The sequence below is a fragment of the Polypterus senegalus genome, chromosome 11, assembly GCF_016835505.1.
Source record: "Polypterus senegalus isolate Bchr_013 chromosome 11, ASM1683550v1, whole genome shotgun sequence".
Classification (NCBI taxonomy): Eukaryota; Metazoa; Chordata; class Cladistia; order Polypteriformes; family Polypteridae; genus Polypterus; species Polypterus senegalus.
Genome location: NC_053164.1, coordinates 112161511 through 112181460, shown reverse-complemented (window position 1 = coordinate 112181460; position 19950 = coordinate 112161511). Strand labels below are relative to the sequence as shown.

The following is a 19950-nucleotide window of genomic DNA, read 5'->3' as shown; positions in this document are numbered from 1 at the left end:
GTGCAATCATCCAGTAGTCTAAGGAGCGTAACCATCAACATATCCATTCATCAAGGCTTCCCCAGTTTACATCTAAAGCTAAATAATTCATTTATTGATAATTTTCTTATTGTATACTTACAAAATGAAAAACAAGATTATTGAACTTCTCAAGGGGGAATAATATCACTTTCCTATTGCATTATTCCACAGACTGTCATACTCTACGACAAAGATATCTTAATGGTACATGGTAGACCAGTGACTTATAAAGTGACTTGACATTGTTTATTACCTCTTTAGAAATCACCCTTAACTATTTCAGGATACTTTATGTGGGGATATATGCTACATATTTAAAATAATTATGTGCAATGGCCTTACCCTGCTCTTCTTAAATGTTAACACAAGTTTTGGATTTAGCAAGGAAGGAAGCATCATGAAGGAGTGCACATGGCAACCTACAGCTACACACTACCAGAGCTAAAGTATTTGTACCAAATAAGTCACATTACAAAAAGAGCTGTTGCAGATACCACTAGCAATGAAGCTGTGAGAGGAGGAGAGGACATGTTACTGCATCACTTACAATTTAAAATTCATGTCACAGCTGCACCAATTTGTTGTCATCGTTGCAGAGGGACAATGAGCTGAAAAGACACAAATTCCCAGTTTCACCTGGAGGGCAAAGCAAACTTTAAAGAAGAGTTATTCTTATCCCTACGGGGTGCCATGGTGGATGCTTTCAGTACGACCAGTGCCTTCATTAGTAACAAATGCACAACTGTAAGAGAACATGTTGTTTATATTGACATCGTATATTTATGTTTATGCATTCCACCTGTATATTCAGAAAGAACCTATGCTGTAACATTTAACAGACCTGTACATTAATGTAACAGCAAACTGGCACCTTCCCTCTCTAGCTGTCTCATCAGTGTGTTACTGTGTTTCAATACTGCAGGCAATTCTGCACTGAACACAGCTAAGGTATACATGATAATGAGTCAGTAGCTCTCCGGTACTGCTCAGTATTTGCACCTCAGCCTGATAAATTGAATTTAACACATCCCCACAGTACATGTCTTAAAAAAAGCACAAGGATCACTACAAAATCATTTGTAACCTTAAGTCATTTTTCAGAAAGTGGAGTGTAAAAAGTCTAATTAAACAATAGGTCAAGCACAAATTAACCTATAATTAAAAGACACATCACAATTAAAAACTAACGTCACAATTTTTCTCTGTGACGTTAGTTGTGTAGGTGAAGAAACTGATTGAAGACTGCTTTGAAATGGCTCTCCCTGAATTAGTGAAATTGTCGAACCTTACCCCAGCTTTTCCATAATTTATAATTAAACACTTTTCTTGAATGGAGAATGCACAGCGAATTCACCTTGCCCCTTCTTCAATAGACACAAACTATAAGCAAATATAAAAAATAAACAATGGCACTTTCAGCTTGAATCTAATGGCTGTCTGTTAACAGCTTTGCTGAGGATAAACTGCACTTTTAGTCACTGCTCATGACTCACCAAAATTCTGGCACTTTCTAAAATTTAGTGATATAACATTTTCAAATCCACATAATCTGCAAGGGACTGCAGTACAATGCCCAAGACAGGATGCAATCTTGAAGAAGGTGCCAGTCCATCATAGGGCACACCTACAATCATACCAACATGGAAGACTTACAGCTGCCAAGTCTAATATCCAGATCTTTGGCACATGAGGAAAAAAGAAGAAGGAAAAAAAAAAAAGGTACAGAAACAGGAAGAACATATAATCTCCATTTAGACAATGGCTAGGCAAAGGATTCGAGCCCAGGACACTAGATGTGTGAGGTGGTGGCATTAAAACAATGCAACTTATCCTATAAAGGTTTGTCTATAATGGAAATGCATGAAAAAAGTGAAAATACCCCAGTAGATTAGGTTAACTATTCAAGGTTCTGAAAACCCCAGAAAAAAGTCAACTACAGAACTGCTTCACTCCAACCCTCTTTGCCTGAATGTAAAAGTATATTTAAGCCATCCGGTATCCCCCAAGGTGGCACTGTGTAGTAGTGGTGTTGCTGATGCCTCGCGGTTAGGAGACCCGGGTTCACTTCCCCGGGTCTTCCCTGCGTGGAGTTTGCATGTTCTCCCCGTGTCTGCGTGGGTTTCCTCCTGGTGCTCCGGTTTCCTCTCATAGTCCAGAGACATGTCAGTTAGGTGGATTGGCGATTCTAAATTGGCCCTAGTGTGTGCTTGGTGTTTGTGTGTGTCCTGCGGTGGGTTGGCACCCTGCCCAGGATTGGTTCCTGCCTTGTGCCCTGTGTTGGCTGGGATTGGCTCCAGCAGACCCCCGTGACCGTGTTCGGATTCAGTGGGTTGGAAAATGGATGGATGGATGGTATCCCCCATTCATTTTTTACTATGTTCATAAAAATTACTGATGAATGTGTTGAAATCACTAAAGTTTTTGGGGTTTTTTTTGTCTGGCTTTCCTGATTCAACGGTAAGAAAAAACCCCAACATACTATGCAACTTTGACTTGTTTTGATGTCTAGTCATGCAGGATACTGAGCGTTTTCAGATTCCCCGACTATTTTTGGTCCTCTAGACCTACAAACCATTATATTTATGAATATTTTTGGACCAGGGCAGCACGGTGGCACAGTGGTAGTGCTGCTGCCTCGCAGTAAGGAGACGAGGATTCGCTTCCTGGTCCTCCCTATGTGGAGTTTGTATGTTTTCCCCATGTCTGCATGGGTTTCCTCCAGGTGCTCCAGTTTCCTCCTACAGTCCAAAGACATGCAGGTTTGGTGCATTGGCTATCTCAAATTGTCCCTAGTGTGTGCTTAGTGTGTGGGTGAGTGTGCGTGTGTGTGTGTGCCCTGCATTGGGCTGGTACCCTGCCTGGGGTTTGTTCCTGCCTTGTGCCCTGTATTGGCTGGGATTGGCTCCAGCAGAAGCCCCATGACCATTTAGTTAGGATATAGCGGGTTGGATAATGGATGGATTGATATTTTTGGACCCTACTTTGTGAAGGAAATTATACCCTTATGATAAAGAGTAAACCAATAGGCATTTTAAAAAAATGACTTGAGGTTGTGCATGCCACATCAATCGAATGCAGAGGTTCATCTCCTCATGGAATGCTAGAAATTTCCTTTACACAAAACTTCAAACAAATGTGGAATCAGTAATATAGGCATGTGGATTCGTGATTCATGCTATTTCAAGATTGCTGATCGCAAAGATGATCATCTCTTTGATATCGGAATCTTTATTGGTGATCTTTGCTCTCTAGGAATCACTCCCAGAAGGTTAATAATGAGAAATTTTAAACATAAGCAGGAGGGGAATCATTTTAGACATTTCAAGGTCAATGATTATGAATAGGATGCGGTTTTTGATTTATAATCCTATATTGGAGACCTAGCTCTCCTTAGACCTCTATTAGAGGGTGAAATATGACAAAATTTCTTACAATCAAGAATATTTAGACTTCAATTAAATTTTTTAAAGAACACATTTTAATATTTCAAATATATGCAACTATTCTCGTTTACTATACTATACATGAAAACCCTGAATTAGTGTGGTTTATGCTAATTCATACTTTTTAAATTTCAAAATATATGCATAAAAATAATAGTTACAACCAAGATATCAGAAACAGGTTCTTATAAAAATCACATTACAAAACACAATCCCATCAAAAATTAAATCAAAGGGAAGTGTAAAATAAATTTGATACTAAAACCCCATCTTTATCTTTATCATACTGATTAAAACACAATAGGTAAAAGACCGGTGCTCTAATTTCCGGGAAAGAAAAGTGTAGATTTTAAATCTGACAGATTATGAGGTTTTGATTAGCACTGGTAATAAACACATGTGCATTCAGTATCAAAAGGACTGATACTAACTAGATGGTGTGAAGGACTGTCCAATTAGCAAAGGGTGGAGGCAATAGTTGATGCAAGAAAGACAGAGGACCCAGCAGGGCTATTATGAAGAAAGGAACACTTGCACTAGCTAGACAATACAATGAAGAGAGCAACCAGAGGCAACACCACTTGAAAATGTACTGGATGTACAGGGCAGGGACATCAGGATGAAGAGAGAAGAAGTTCAGCCTAAGAAACGGCTAATAGTTCCCAATTGGTTTTAGATTGCAGGCACACCAGAAACCACCAAGAACACCTGACCCTCTACATAGATTAGCAATGCCATGAATGGTGGCAGGAGAGCAAATGTAAGGGGGACATGGTCCCAAAAGTTGCATTGTGTGACATTACAGACCCTTAAGCAGCTGAGAGTTTGGATAAATAAAAGAGTGGTGTATGTCTTATTTAATGAATTCTAGTACTGAATATTATAGCAAATGCTTTCGACTTTGGTGGTGTTGATGACTAATGATCCATCTCCTAATCCCACTGCCAATTGTTTTGGAAGCAGGGAACTTTAAACTTAAAAAGGCAGATGGGATTCCCCTATGCTGTGATCCAGCCGAACTGCTAGACCTTCATTCTGGCATTTTAAAAGGAAAAACATTTCCTCTCCTTCTGCCATTTTTCCTACACAGCAGTACAGGTAGCGTAAGGTCATTAATGAGTAAAAATGACACTATGTTATCTTTTTCAAGGTTATGTCTGGGGGTATTAATATCAGGCCAGTCAGAAATCACCAACCCATTTGATAGCTCCTCCTACTCAGAGACCAAGTGACCTTCTAACATGGACTTGTAGAAGGGGCCATTTTAAATTGACCGTGTTCTGTGCCACTTTTCAAGAGACACGGCACAGAAGCAGCTGGGATGTGGACCTGTAAGCTCAGATGCCTCCAAGAAAATTCCACTGCCTGGTAGTCCCAAACATTTAACAAGTTATTCTTAGGCCTGGGAAACTGGAGCCAAGGAGTAGCTACAAAGCTTCCTCATACCACAGTGCCAAGTGAGTTTATAATTAGATACTTTGGTTGGAGCAAAATTTCACTAGCAAAACGACTGAAGCCACAATTTTGTTTGAAAGACTGAAAAGTGGTTTACAAATGGTGGAAATTAAAAAAAACGAGTGCATCAGTGGTACCTTAAAAGCTGTTAAGTGAATGAGCCATCCTAAAATGCAGAAGGAGGTTCAGACCAATGCAGGAAGATCCAAAGGTGACAGTAGGGTTTTGTTTATCATTTATTTGAACTTGGCATTCACCATTAGTTCATCCGTATCCTATGTGCATTACATTTTTTATATGCTTGTACCCTTTGGTCTATTATTAATTCAGAGGGACACCATGATGGCCATGATGGTTCTTTTATACTGCCTTGTCACCTCTGAAAGTTTTGTTTTTGTTTTCCCTTAAATGGTGTTGCAAATTATTATGGTGTATCCGCAAACTCTAGAAAAGATCACTGAAATAAATTTACTTAAAGGCGTTACGGAGTACATATACATGACTGAAGTGTTTAAAATATGAAGACAATCACTACGGTGGATCAAAGCTGTTAAGAAAATTAGTTCTTAAGCATGAACACAAGGACAAGGAAGGAAATTTTGAATCATGAAGAATAACTCAATGAGTCCATTAAAACACTTATCATTATAATGTCATCAAATTTTAATTATCTCAGGCAGGAGAATTAGTATAAGTATGTATTATAACTTGCCCTAGCCTTTCCCTTGAACAATATTATGAGTATAAAAGGAGAAAATGTTTTGTTTACTCATCTTGATACATTTTCTTTCTTCAATTATCCATTTAGGCATTAGGATGTACCAACCACTTCATGTAATATTAAAAACAAAAAAAGAACTAATCAAGGAACTTCTTGGGGATTAGACATTTGTTCTGACTGTGACATCTTCCATAACCGTGAGCCAATCTCACCTAGATCAGCAGATACTAACACTAGTCCAAAACCCGCAACAACACTTCTTAACTCAAAGCAGAATTTCTTGTTTTCAAATATCGCATTTAGCAATTTTGTAATTTAAAACCTACCCTATCTTATGACATTTACATTTATACAAAGTAAAGTAGGCAGGAACTAAAACTTAATTTCACATGACTCCATTTGCACTTGTGTGTAGTGGTACCCAATTTCAAGGTAGGTTTATGCATTGTGCCTGATTTTAGGGAGGTCCAGCTCCCCATGACTCTCAGTTATAAGGAATTTCAGTAAATGGGCAGATGGACAAAGATTAAAAATGCAAAACTCTTTATATGAGCTGCTGTATAAATGACAATGCAACAACAGAAACATCCCCAAAATCTTTATTGTGGCCATTTTCACATCCAGATTTTTCAATCCAACATTTTTAATTCCAGCTAACATTTCTTTACTCCCCCCGACCCAGACTTTGTTCCTTGAATAATTTTATTTATTTATAATCAACATCGTAAAAAACAGTGACTGTGCATTGCTTGTTATTAATTACTGTCTAGAAAGATCAATGAAAAGTGAGTTTTGTTGACCAGATGCATGGGTCAATAAAAAATAAAGTTAATCAGCTGCATTTGGAACTGTTTTTTCTCTTGTACATGCATTTTAAAAGCAGAAAAAATGAATGCTTAACTCCAAATTATGGTACAGTTTTTTTTTTTAATTTTGATGGACAGATTTGAATGGTACACTATATGGCTAAAAGTATTGGGATACCACTCCAAATTATTGAGTTCCAGTATTTCAGCAACCTGTTAGCAGTTGCAAAAAATCAAGCACATAGCCATGCAATCTCCTTTGACAAACACTGGCAGTAGAGAGAATCGTAGCAAAAAGCTCAGTGACTGTAAACATGGAACTGTCATGGGATGCCACCTTTGCCACAATCCACTACATGAAATTTCTGCTCTGCTAGACCTGCCCTGGTCAACTGTAAGTGATAATATTGTGAAGTAGAAGCATCTAGGAGCAACAACAGCTCATCTATGAAGTGGAAGAAAATTTAAAGATCAGGAGCACAGAGTGGTGAAGCATACAGTATGTATATATATGTAAAAAGCTTAGGGGTGATTGTTGACTGTAATCTGAATTTTAAATCACATATTAATCAGATCATTAGGACAGCATTTTTTCACTTAAGAAACATAGCAAAAGTTAGACCTCTTTTATCACTGAAAGATGCTGAGAAATTAGTTCACGCGTTTGTTTTCAGTCGACTAGATTACTGTAACGCACTCCTCTCAGGACTACCCAAAAAAGATATAAATCGTTTGCAACGAGTGCAGAATGCAGCTGCTAGAATCCTAACTAGGAAAAGAAAATCAGAACACATTACTCCAGTTTTGATGTCACTACACTGGTTACCTGTGTCATTCAGGATTGACTTTAAAATTCTGCTTATGGTTTATAAAGCCTTAAATAATCTCGCCCCATCTTATATATCGGAATGTCTGACACCTTATATTCCAAATCGTAACCTCAGATCCTCAAATGAGTGTCTCCTTAGAATTCCAAGAACAAAACTTAAAAGAAGTGGTGAGGCGGCCTTCTGCTGTTATGCACCTAAAATCTGGAATAGCCTGCCAATAGGAATTCGCCAGGCTGATACAGTAGAGCACTTTAAAACACTGCTGAAAACACATTACTTTAACATGGCCTTTTTATAACTTCATTTTAATCGTAATTTAACTTAATCCTGATACTCTGTATGTTCAATTCATCATAACAACTATTCATGGTGGCTCTAAAATCGGTACTGACCCCTACTCTCTTTTTCTGTTTCTTTTTCTGGTTTCTTTGTGGTGGCGGCCTGCGCCACCTCCACCTACTCAAAGCTTCATGATGCTCCAACAATGATGGACGGATTAAAAGGAAGAAGTCTACGTGACCATCATCATCATTCAAGCCCTTCCATGAGAACCCTAAATCCAAAGAGGACTGTTTCATTTATGTTAGGTAGAATGCCCAGAGGGGACTGGGCGGTCTCATGGTCTGGAATCCCTACAGATTTTATTTTTTTCTCCAGCCGTCTGGAGTTTTTTGTTTTTCTGTCCCCTGGCCATTGAACCTTACTCTTATTCGATGTTAATGTTGATTTATTTTTATAATTATGTCTTTCATTTTTCTATTCTTTAATATGTAAAGCACTTTGAGCTACTGTTTGTATGAAAATGTGCTATATAAATAAATGTTGTTGTTGTTGTTGATATATATATATATATATATATATATATATATAAAATATCCTCTTTTATATCATTTACAACAGAGTTTCAATCTACCTATTAGAAGCAACATCAGCATAAGCACTGTGTGTCAGGCGCTTCATGAAATGGGCTTCACTGGCTGAGCAGCTGCACATAAGCCTGACTATGCGCAATGCCAAGCATCAGCTGTAGTGCGGTAAAGCACACTGCCATTGTACTCTGGAACAGTGGAAACGTGTATCTAGAGCGACAAATCAGAATTCACTATCTGGCAGTATGCTAGACGAATCAGGGTTTGGCAGATGACAGGAGAACGCTACCTTCAACACTACACAGTGCCTATTACAGAGTTTAATGCAGGAGGGATAATGTTCTAAGGCTAATTTTCAAGGTTTAACTCCATATTAATGCCAATGATTTTGGATTGGGATTTCCAACAAGCTCGGATAGGTATGATAGGTCAGTTGTCCACAAACTTTTGACCATCTAGAGAATCTTCATATTTTGTACAAAAATTGAGTGCAGATAGAGAACAATAGTTACAGTACCTGTATTCTAAATGAAGAAATTGAACAAAAACCAGTTAAAAAAATAAAACAAAAGCATACAATGACTTTATAATTATGACTGACTAACTCAGGAACAGGTTGCAACCAAAGCAGCCATGCTCTGTTCACCTGGGAAGAAGACTCCAAATAACACTAGACTTCAATAAATACTGAGTTAAGAGTTTTAGCCTGAATTCCTTCCCTGGCTTATGTTGATATTCCTTTTAAGTGTCTTTTTTGTTCATGTTTGATTATTTTGCTTATTTTAATATTGATATTTATGTTTACTATTTGCATTATTCTGCATTTTTAATTTTATTATTGTGTTTATATGTATCTGGGCTTTGTTGGTAGTCCCCCAAGCAGACAGGGTCATATGTCCATCATCATTAAGGGACTGTCTTCAACAATATGTTTTCAACCAAGGCGAGTTCTCTTTTGATTATTGTTATGAGGTGCATTTTGAGTTTTTTTTTTTTTAAAAACCTTTCTTTGAAACTGTGTATGCAGACTGGCCACTGGATTGCCTGTTTTAGTAGGAAACTCCTTTTGTGCCTTTTGTGCTATTCAGACCTTCTTTTGCTACATTTTCAAGTAATAAGACTTCCATTTCATTTTAATTCTTTATTTGCCCATTTTGTTTCACAAGCCAAAGGATAAAGGACCCTTTCTCATGTGGGGATTTTGACAACAGATTTGGGGATTTTATTTTGGGGATCTTCACAGTTTGAGAATTATGATTAACACCTATTTTAAAAACTTACTCCTATGTGCAAATAACAAACCATTACCATTTTCTTTCATTACAGAACATTTCATCAGAATATTTGCAGATTTCACACTGTGCAAGAATGTGTGATTCAAGATTTTCTTTCAGACTGAATGTGCAGAATGTATTTTCTGCTTCCAACAGACTACCACGTTAAGACAAACTAAAAAATGGTCCTCAGTTATACTATAGCTGATAAAGACAGTGCAAGGAATATGATGTATATCAAAGCTGGAGTTAAGTGTCCAAAACCTTTGCTAAATTAAAAAACAAGTTACAGCATTCTACTACTTGTAATAAACCTACAACAATTTCATAAATTATCTCATATTTTTCAAGTACAAGTGACATGTTAATATACCCATTGTATCTGTTTACTATTAAAATGGAAATCAATTTGTGCACATAAAAATACAGTATATCCAGATTACTTCATATCCAAGTGGATTGGCTTCTGGGAATGGCTTTCAACATAATTTTAATAGAATAATATATTACACTAATCCTTATTTCTCTAAATATCTTGTTGTCCCAGGGACCAATTTCTAACATTTTACTGGCAGGAACTTTGGCTTATTGACTGAGGAACTGAAATGAAACAAAGAAATGGACTGCAGGTTGCCAATGTACTCCCTAAGCCCAATCACTCCTGGAATCTAAACAATTCAATTAACTTTGCTGTGTGCAAAGAGTACCCAGGCCACTGATCTAAATGAAAAATGGTTCTAACCTCAGTATACATGCAATTAAATAAAGGTCCTTAGCCCTATTACTGACACATCCCCCTTTGGATCTGTTATATGTTCCATAATTAGGATAGAAGCAGGAGGTTGGGAGCCCCCCTTCCTAATTTTTCAAAGCAGATGTGGATTTTTACAAGTAGCAGCCTGCATAAATCAAAATAGCGGAACAGATGGTAGGTGGTAACCAGTGAGACAGTGGCTAAGAAGGTGGACTTGAAAGCTCACTATCGGAGATTTAGTCTCCGCCATCAGCTCGTCGACTGATGCTGATCAAGTCAGTCAAGTTATGAATTGAAGAAACATCAAAACAACATAAGATTATAGGGAAAAAAGCATGGCATGATATCTATAAAAAGGCATTAAACTTAAATTATTAGTTTGAAGATTGAGTGGACCTGTAAAGCTTCAGATTCAGAAAGTACATTTACACAAACTGTATACCTAAGTGTGGGATAGAAAGAGTGCAATAATGGAGTCTTTATTGAATAGAAAACAAGACCTTGTGTGCAAATACAAGGAGTTCAAGAGGATATCATAATCCTCTGTAATTAAGTTGTGTGAACATTGGCATAGTGGTAAGCACTAATGCTTTGTATTTTTAAGGCTTCATTTCTAGCCAGTGTTTGGTCAAGACTGTATATTCTTCCCATTTCCACCAACACACATCAGGCTAGGTTAAATGGTCAATCTAAACTAATCTTGTGAGTGAATATGAAATTGTGTATATGACTGTACGCTGCAATTGACTGATGTAAAGGAGGAGCTCACAGCAACTGCACCTTCAGCACAATCGAAGTGACTCAGGCAGGAGGTGGATGGTAAGATGCCCTGATTAAATCATGGGACCACTGATTGGCAAGGTATGTCCCCATCTAGTAATTGTTGATTATTAGAAGTTAATTACACCTTGAACATAAAAATATATGGGGGGGAGGGTTTAAAAACACCCCAGAGGGAGAGAAGTGGCAGCAGACAGAGCCGTTGGTTTAAAAATGATCACCTGTCACCTACTATGATGAACAACTAACCTGGACAATTAAGTTGGTATTGGGAGGCTTACTTGTAAGGACACTTTGCCAGGGAAGTTCCCTGGGCACTCCTGACCTCAAAAGTGGTTCACAAACTTTCCTCCTTGGCTACACTGCATATCATAGAGAAATATCACACATACTGTTATTAAGTTTTAATCATATTTTTTGTGTTTAAGGTTACAGAAAGCTAGAGACTATCCTAAAAGTAATGGATACAAGGCAGGAATCATCCAGAAACATAAAACATGTCCCAAACAAAGACATTAAATACACACCAACTCAGGATGGATATGAACATGCCATGTAAACATCATCCCAGAAAGGAGATCATCAGTCTTCCAAGTGTTGTGAAGTGCCAGTGATAATCACTATGACACAATTCCACTTCCAAGCTAATACATTTTATGATTAAATAAAGCAACGTTTACTCTAGAGTCCATCATGGAAAGAGTTAACACCCTTTAGAGTGAGTGAATGCTTATGTGAATGGGACTACTGTAACTCTAATGCCCAAGAATACAGAAAATAAGTGGTTAGCACTGAACTTTGAGTTACTGCATATCTCCTTTGTCACTGTGCCCAATGAGTCCAGACATAATCTTCCAAGTACCTACTGTATGTGGCTCCGTTTTTGTTCAAAGGAATTTCATAATCAGTGACTCTCTCCTTTCTTTAAGAAGCTTCTTGTTTAATTAAAACAAAAAAAGAAAAGAAATATCATAAGATTCAGCCATTTTAAAAGAAGAGCAATAGGTCTGCATTTAGTCTCCCTGCACAACAGCCTTTCATTCCCCAGTACATGGTTTCTTCATGACACATGAAACTGTGGTATATTTTTCATGCCATGTGGTTCAATTTCTTTTTCGATTTACTTCTGTTTTTGCATGAGAATTTGCATAAGCGAATAAAAAATGTATCCTTTCCACAAGGAAAAAAAAAAAAAAAAAGCTTTTCCTCCGGTGCCCCATAACCCTCCATTGTAAAGTGTCCGAGTAGGCATGATATATTTTTAAATTTATAGAAGGAGGTGTGGTATATGGCCGGCCATACTCCCAGGCCACCAGATGGAGCCCTCTCTACATCATGGAGGTGCCCCGAATGCCAGCAGGGAATCATGGACAATGGAGTGTTTATTCACAGCCCTGCTGGATACCATGGGGGCCGTCAGAGGACACTGCAGGGAGGATCAAGGACTATTTTGCCTACAGCCCAGGGTTTAAGAAAAGGAGTTTTTATCTAACCCGGAAGTGTTGCCAGTCACATGGACAGAGAGAGAGAAACACTTCCGGGTCGAGGACTATAAAGAACATTGGGAGATCCCAGACGGGCGAGCTGAGTGGGAAGAAGGGAACAACGCGTCTGGGAGTGAAGGATTGATTATTGTTTGTGTATTATATTGATTTATATGAGTAGTGTGGAGTGGAGGGTGCTTTGTGCACTTATTTATAATAATAAAGTCAACATTTGGACTTTTACCTCGTGTCTGGTGTCTGATCTGAGGGTTCAAGGAGACGACAGTGCCACCTATCTGTCACAGTGGTTAACTTTAGAACATAATCTTGCATGGCAAATGCATATATAGTATGTTTTGTGAAGTAATACCTTAAATATGAAAAATACCAAACTTATCCTTTAAGTGGACTTGAAAACATTATGTCATAGTATTACTTTTTGCAAATTTTATTTTTAAAATATAAAAAGGTATGAAAGCAACAAAATTGTTCCCATTAAGTCACTAGTGGTGCATCTTTGGTACAGAGGTATGATGGAGCCAAAATGGCAGCCCAATGGCCTGCATCACCTTTTTCTTGCCATAAACATTCAACATTGGCTGGAAGCTTGATCAGTGCATCATAGCTCAATAAGCTATAAAGTTATTAGCAAAACACAAGAAGAAAAAATAAAATACAACATAAAAGAGTGTATGCTTTTAGAGCACATGGACTCATAAAATACAAAAGACAATTAAGTCCCTTCTATGTAGAAAAAAATGCATTTAATCATTTTGTGTACCGGCATTGTCCAGTTGAGAGGTTTGAAGTCAATCCCAGCAACACCAGTCACAAGGCAGGAACCAAACCGACAGCAAACCATTTTTGGATAATACTGGACTAGTGAAACAGAAGTAGAAACTGGGAAATACTACAATGCTTATTCATAACAGGAGTTTGACTAAAAGCAGAATTTGACCTCTGCTTTGAGAAATGGTTGAAAACAAATATCTGAATTCCATTACACTAGACTACAATACATACTAAGAATGTTTTTGTCCTTTTTTTTGTAATCATGGTCTTTTTTATAGTTATATTATTAAAATAAAAACATTAAAATGAGAATAAACTGATGAATTGCATCACTCAGGCAGAAAAGTGTGTTACAGTGAATACATAAACGTACGATGACCTGTACAATCTGGTCATCTTTGTGGGATGTGAAAGGAGACCATGGGGATAACGTGCAAAGTACACACAGACAACAGGTGTCTGAGAGATTCCAGCCCAGGCAGCTGGATCCAGGAGACAGCAGGGCTAACTGCTGCACCAACATACTGTCCTTGCACATTTGCTATTTATTTATATATATATATATATATATATATATACACATAAACAGGGTGGTCCAGATCGTCTGGATGACTTTGATTTATGCAGGGACAATTCCAGTTTGGCGTGAAGATGATTCTTCGTGTCGTCAGTTCACACACTTCTCGATGGTCTGGCGTTTTTTGGGTGATTTTCTATGTAATAAACTTAAGTTATAACGTAATGAAATTTGTATAATTAGATCTGGACCACCCTATATGATTGTTTAAGTTGATTTGATGTGGGTGAAAAATTGTATAATATAGTATACTATGAGAATTCAGCTTCACAAGAAAATAATTTTTAAATTTAGGCACTTAACAATTCATTTGCTTGTGAAAATGTTACATAACATTGGAATATAACATAAATAAATATTGATACAATAAAATGTAACAAGAATGTCCTGTGTTTTTAAACATTTTGTAAGGCCTCTCTTATAATACAAAACTGAAGCAATTCACTTTGGTACATTCCTGTGTAACTTTTTCAAGTAGTCCTCTGGTTAATTCTCCCAAACGACTTATAGGGATTTGAGGTACCTCATCCCTAAACTTTGGCTCCCTATGTGACTGTGCCCAGCTTCAGTTATGTTGAGATCACAGCTCTGGGATGACCAATCAGACCAATCCAATAATGTTAAGAGTTCCATCTGCTGATGTCCATTCCCAGTTCCTATTAATAGCACTTGAATTCTGCTTGAGGCTGTTACCTTAGTGGATGATATGTTTTTTATTAATAAGCCATTTTCCTGAAGATTCAGCATGATGAATCCAAATCTGTTTATACTCCACAGCAGATATCATTCCATCAGTTTTGCACAGATCCCCCTACACCAGTGGTCTCAAACTCCGGTCCTGGAGGGCCACTGTAACTGTAGGTTTTTATTCTAACCCTTTTCTTAGTTGCTGACCATGTTTTGCAGCTAATTAACTCCTTTTCCTTTAATTGACTCGTTTTTTTAGGATTTGTTGCTCTGAATTGCTTCATTTCTTTCCTTAAATGGCACCCAAACAGAAGTGAAATGTAAAGTGGGTGAACCAACAGACAACCTCCAACCAATTTCACTCCAACCAGTTGCTTAATTAGGAGCCAATTAGGAGCCCATTCTTGTTGTTAATTAAACCCATTTTTTTAATTCCATGTCTTTTTGCTGTTCTCATTGTGCAATGGCATACATTTCCAAAATTTTTGATTTTCTCTTTTCTAAGAGCACTGTTAAAATGTTTTGAGAACCTGAGAAGATTAGCATTCCTAAGACCTTCATCTTTCTTTATTTTCAGATATTGTATGATGGATACAGTTTGCTGGTCCTGTTTTGGCTCATTTTATATCTCGTTATTATTTGGCTGCTAATTAAAAAAAAACAAACAATTGCGGGATCGGTGTGTTCAAGAGCAAGTCAATTAAAATTAATTCAAAAGATGTTAATTAGCAGCAAAAACAGGTGACTAATTAAGAAAAGGGTTAGAATGAAAACCTGCAGCCACTGCGGCCCTCCAGGTCCGGAGTTTGAGATCACTGCCTGAAATGGACCCCAAGATCATGACAGAGCCACGAATATTCTTAACAAAGCTCTGTAGAGAAGCATTAGTGTACTCATTAGCTGTTATTCTGACATACATGTGTCTTTGTGAAAAAAAAAAAATCTAATTTGGACTCATCACCTTATAAAACTTTGTACCCACATTGGTTATTCCATGCTTTATGGTCCTTTACATACTGGACTCCCTTCTGCTTATTAACTTTTGAAAAGAATGGCTTATGAGCTGCAACGTGACCTACAAGACCATTTGTTTTATAACGTTTTTGCATTGCCAAAGGGAGCACTTTGGTGCCAGACGACTCTGTTCAGTGTTGAGCAAGTACATCACTCTCTCTTGACCTTTACATACTGTTCATCAGACGTAAACAGATTTTTGGACCTTCTACCTTGTATTCTTTAGGTTGCCCAGTTTCTGAACATTTATTTATGGCAGCATGAACATAACATTCTTCAAAATCCAGTTTCATGTGTTGTTACTTGCTGGCTATAACCTTGTTGATACAAAACTAAGATATAATATTTGTTAAAATGTATTAGCAGCTTCAGAGGCTATTGCTGAGGCAACAGCATTTGTGTCTACTGTTTGATAGACACACTGAATTTCTTAAATTGTACCCCAGGAATACATCTGAGTCAGGCATGCTGTTGGTGGAATTTAACAAATACATGGAATGGCTGGGGTACCACTGGGAGAGGTTTGGTAACCAAACCCTGGCTGTACTAGTGAAGTGGGCTGGTGCCCTGCCCGGAGTTTGATTCCTGCCTTGCGCCCTGCGTTGGCTGCGATTGGCTCCAGCAGACCCCCGTGACCCTGTAGTTAGGATATAGCGGGTTGGAGAATGGATGGATGGATGGATGGATACAGGTGCCAAAAATCATAGCACACACTTTTTTTAAGAAAAACCGGAAAAATATGGATACACATGGAGAAGACATCAACTCAACACATGCAGTATGCTGGCTGGAATTCAAACCCATTAGGTTGGAGCTCTGAGGTAGCAGCACTATGCACCACTCCACCCTGCTGCCAGTAATTATTCCAACAGGCAACAATAAAAAGCATAACGAATCCACAAGCATGACAGGTCTTGTTGTGTGCACCTTAAGATAATCAGCGTGAATTTTATATAATGCTAACAATAAGATCACATATGCAATTAAAATAAATTCTACAACGTACACCCTTGCATAATACATTACATCAATGGAGAACACATATCAGCCTCCACGAGTGAGTTTGTATGGACTTTTCTTTATCGATTTGTAATTAGCTTTCGATCGAGTCTCAGAAAGTGACATAATTGATTGAATGAAACAAAATACAACTGGCAGGCAAGTGTACACGCACGTCATCGGAGACTTTTAATATTTAACAACCCCGCCCAGCCCTCTTAACCCCGCTGTCGGACAAAAAGCAAAGATGAGTGAAATCCTTCTCCAATTTCAACAAGTGCCTCACTGAGGACGCGTTTATTTTCGCTATTGTCACACCGATCAAGTTGACAAGAGCACAGCTGGTCCAGTAGCGACGACACAAAAAAACGCATCTGTTGAATTGGTGACAACCGGTAATCAGTAGCATAGTTTATGAGACAGTTGATGCCCGAGATGCGATCTTCAGCTTGCAGGTTGCAGCCGCCTACATGAAAGGATGAAACTGCATTACATGTAATGCATCCTTCAAAGCCTAATGCAGATTCTACTTGTGAAACTGTGAGAAGCTCGAAAGCGCATTCTTGCACATTTCACACAACTGCTTGCCACCTCGCACAAACGGTAAAGGCAAGACTAAAACACGAGGCGATGCGCTAATACAAACTAAGAAAATACAGAGAAAGATCCCAAATCAACGCTCCACGTCTTCTACTATATATGCGCTTCAAAGGTGCCCATGGTCGTGTTATAAAGAACCGTAATTTCTTACCTGGGAATAATCAGCGCTCCTCCCTACCCGCCCTGCTCAGTGAAACGCGGCGCTACTCCCCTGATCTCCGCGGCTCCCCTTGCTAACAAAGCATGCCGGGAGCGCGCAGATTGGCTTCGTTTAGCTTTTCATCCTATTGGTGGATTTTCGTTTTCTTCTTATTGAAAATTAAATTAGATCCCTCCTTTTGCCCATATGAGAAGAACATCAATATTTTACGAGTCCAGCTGCTTCAGCCTCTCAAATGTCAGCAGCGCGACGACAGCGCGCGTGGGGATCCCGGCGCTCAAAGAGAAAGAAAAACGAGAACGTGCGGTCATTTATTCGAGGGATTCCGGCGCTCTTCTGCCACTTGCCTGTACTTTATTCTCATTAAAGGCAGCTCGTATTCAATGTAGAATTGTGAGCGAGCTTCTTGCTTTGTATTTAATTGCTTTGCCGAAGTGTCTGAATTATTCTCTTCTGCAGAGCTGCTTTTATCTCCATTGACACCCGCTGGCATTTGTTTTACATTTACATTGATATTTTTTCTTTAAAGAATATAAGGAGGTTCTTCCATTCAGCTATTCCAACCATCCATTTCTCAGACCTCATTGCAGTAGCCTAATCCTTGCTGTATTCAAAGCCGGCAGCAACATTGGACCTAATGTCAGCGCAAGCCCGGCCACACAACCTCACTGTTTAACTTAACAGCCTAGGAAAGCGGAGAAAGAATGTGCCAGTTTGACACAGAAAACGATTGGCACGGTACATAAGACATCTGACAAACGAGAGGAGACCATTTAATCCATCAGGCTCGTTTGTTTAGCAAATAGCCAAGCTGTTCCCGTCCAGAAACGTCTTAAAAGGTTGTCAAGGTTTCTTCTTCAATAACATCTCCTCGGTGGTCCTCTACGGCCGTAAAGCTTTTTTTTTTTGGGTGGGGAGGGGTTAGCTTTGGGTGATTTTAGCCCCCCAATCACCCCCCTTTGCTTTTTGATCTTAGATGCATGTTCCACTTGCCTGAAATTTCAAGAGGACCCCTCACTTCTCCAGTGGGAACCCCTCTTCGATTTGACATTCATGGATGACTGGTGTGAAAATTCAATTCGGACTCCCTTAGCTCTTCAGTCTGACATCTGTGTGTGCCATACGAGAACAGAATACTACTAAACACTTACAGTGACTGACAATGACCGATACTGTACAGGGTGAGTCAAGATTATGTTAACATCCTATGCTTGTTTTTTATTTCAAAACATTCCAATATACATCAATACATCATTTTTAAGCAATTAGATTCAACAATAACCTCATTTATTTGGAACTCAAAACATCCACGTATCCAAAGAACGACCCTACAAAGACCTAAGGTAGAAGGTGGCATGGCTCTACCCAACTTTTCAGTTTTATTACTGGGCAGCAAACATACAAGCTATAAAAACGTGGACACAAAGAGATGAACATACACAGGCCTGGTCCGCAATAGAAGTAAAATCCTGCAGTACTTCTTTATATTCCCAGCTCTGTGCCCCAATAAATGCAAGTTATCGGCAATATACTAATAACCCAATCGTGCTTCACTCGCTCAGAATATGGAACCAAAGTAGAAAGCATTTTAAGATGGAGAAGCTTTTATCTGTGGAACCTCAGCATGAGAACCACCTCTTTCAACCTTCGCAAACATATGCAGATTTTAATATCTGGAAAAGTTTTGGGATTAAATTGCTTAAAGATCTTCATATAGACAACATCTTTGCATCCTATGAACAATTACATTCCAAATTTAACTTTCCAGCTACACATTTCTTTCACTATCTTCAAATTAGGAACTTTGTTAAACAGAACCTGCCTGATTTTCCTCATCTTACACCCTCGTCCATGCTGGAAAAAATATTGCTCAATTTCAAGGACTCAGACACCATCTCTGCAATATATAGTTATTTTACAGTCCCTCCCTTTCAAAGATCCAAGAGAAAAATGGGAAAAAGATCTCTTAATCAATATAACAGAAAAGGAGTGGAAAATAGCAATGCAGAGACTTCACTCGAGCTCCATATGCGCAAAGCATACAATTATTCAACTTAAAATTATATATCGAGCACATCTGTCTCGTCTATAACTCTCCAAAATGTTTCCAGGGCAAGATCCAACCTGCAAACGCTGCAATCAAGTCCCAGCCTCACTGGGTCACATGTTCTGGGCCTGCACCAAATTAACATCATTTTGGATCACAATTTTTAAGTGCCTTTCAGACAGCCTTGGTGTCACAATCCCTCCTAACCCATTATCAGCTGTGTTTGTTGTTCTTCCAGATGGGTTTAAAGTGGAGAAGGACAAACAAATTGTGATTGCATACACTACACTTCTGGCACACAGACTTATTTTGCGAAACTGGAAGAATCTTAACTCTCCTCTTTTAAATCAGCAGGAAACCGATGTTTTATACTATTTGAAATTGGAAAAAAACAAATATTCAGTTAGAATATCTGTACAGAATTTCTTTCAAAACCTGGCAGGATCTAATGAGTAATATTTTAGAATAAGCTCTTAAAGCACAGAGGAAGCAATTATCTCATTTCTTTTTCTTCTCCATTCATCTCTATTGATCTATTAAACTCATCAGTTTAGGTATGTTTACAAGCCTTAAGTTTTACCTTGTTGGCCATGCTCTCTCTCTCAGGGGTGTAGGTCGACTTGTTTTTCAATCTCAG

General features: G+C 38.4%; 1 protein-coding gene across 1 annotated transcript in view; it reads right to left on the bottom strand.

The window, feature by feature from the left end:
• The window catches only part of LOC120539439 (synapsin-3-like), an 842044-nt gene extending 824191 nt beyond the window's left edge, over positions 1 to 17853 (bottom strand). The window contains exon 1 of the mRNA XM_039769493.1: positions 17258 to 17853. The gene's annotated coding sequence lies outside the window, so the exon portion shown is untranslated. The remainder of the gene's footprint in view (positions 1 to 17257) is intronic.
• Between the last annotated feature and the right edge of the window lie 2097 nt (positions 17854 to 19950).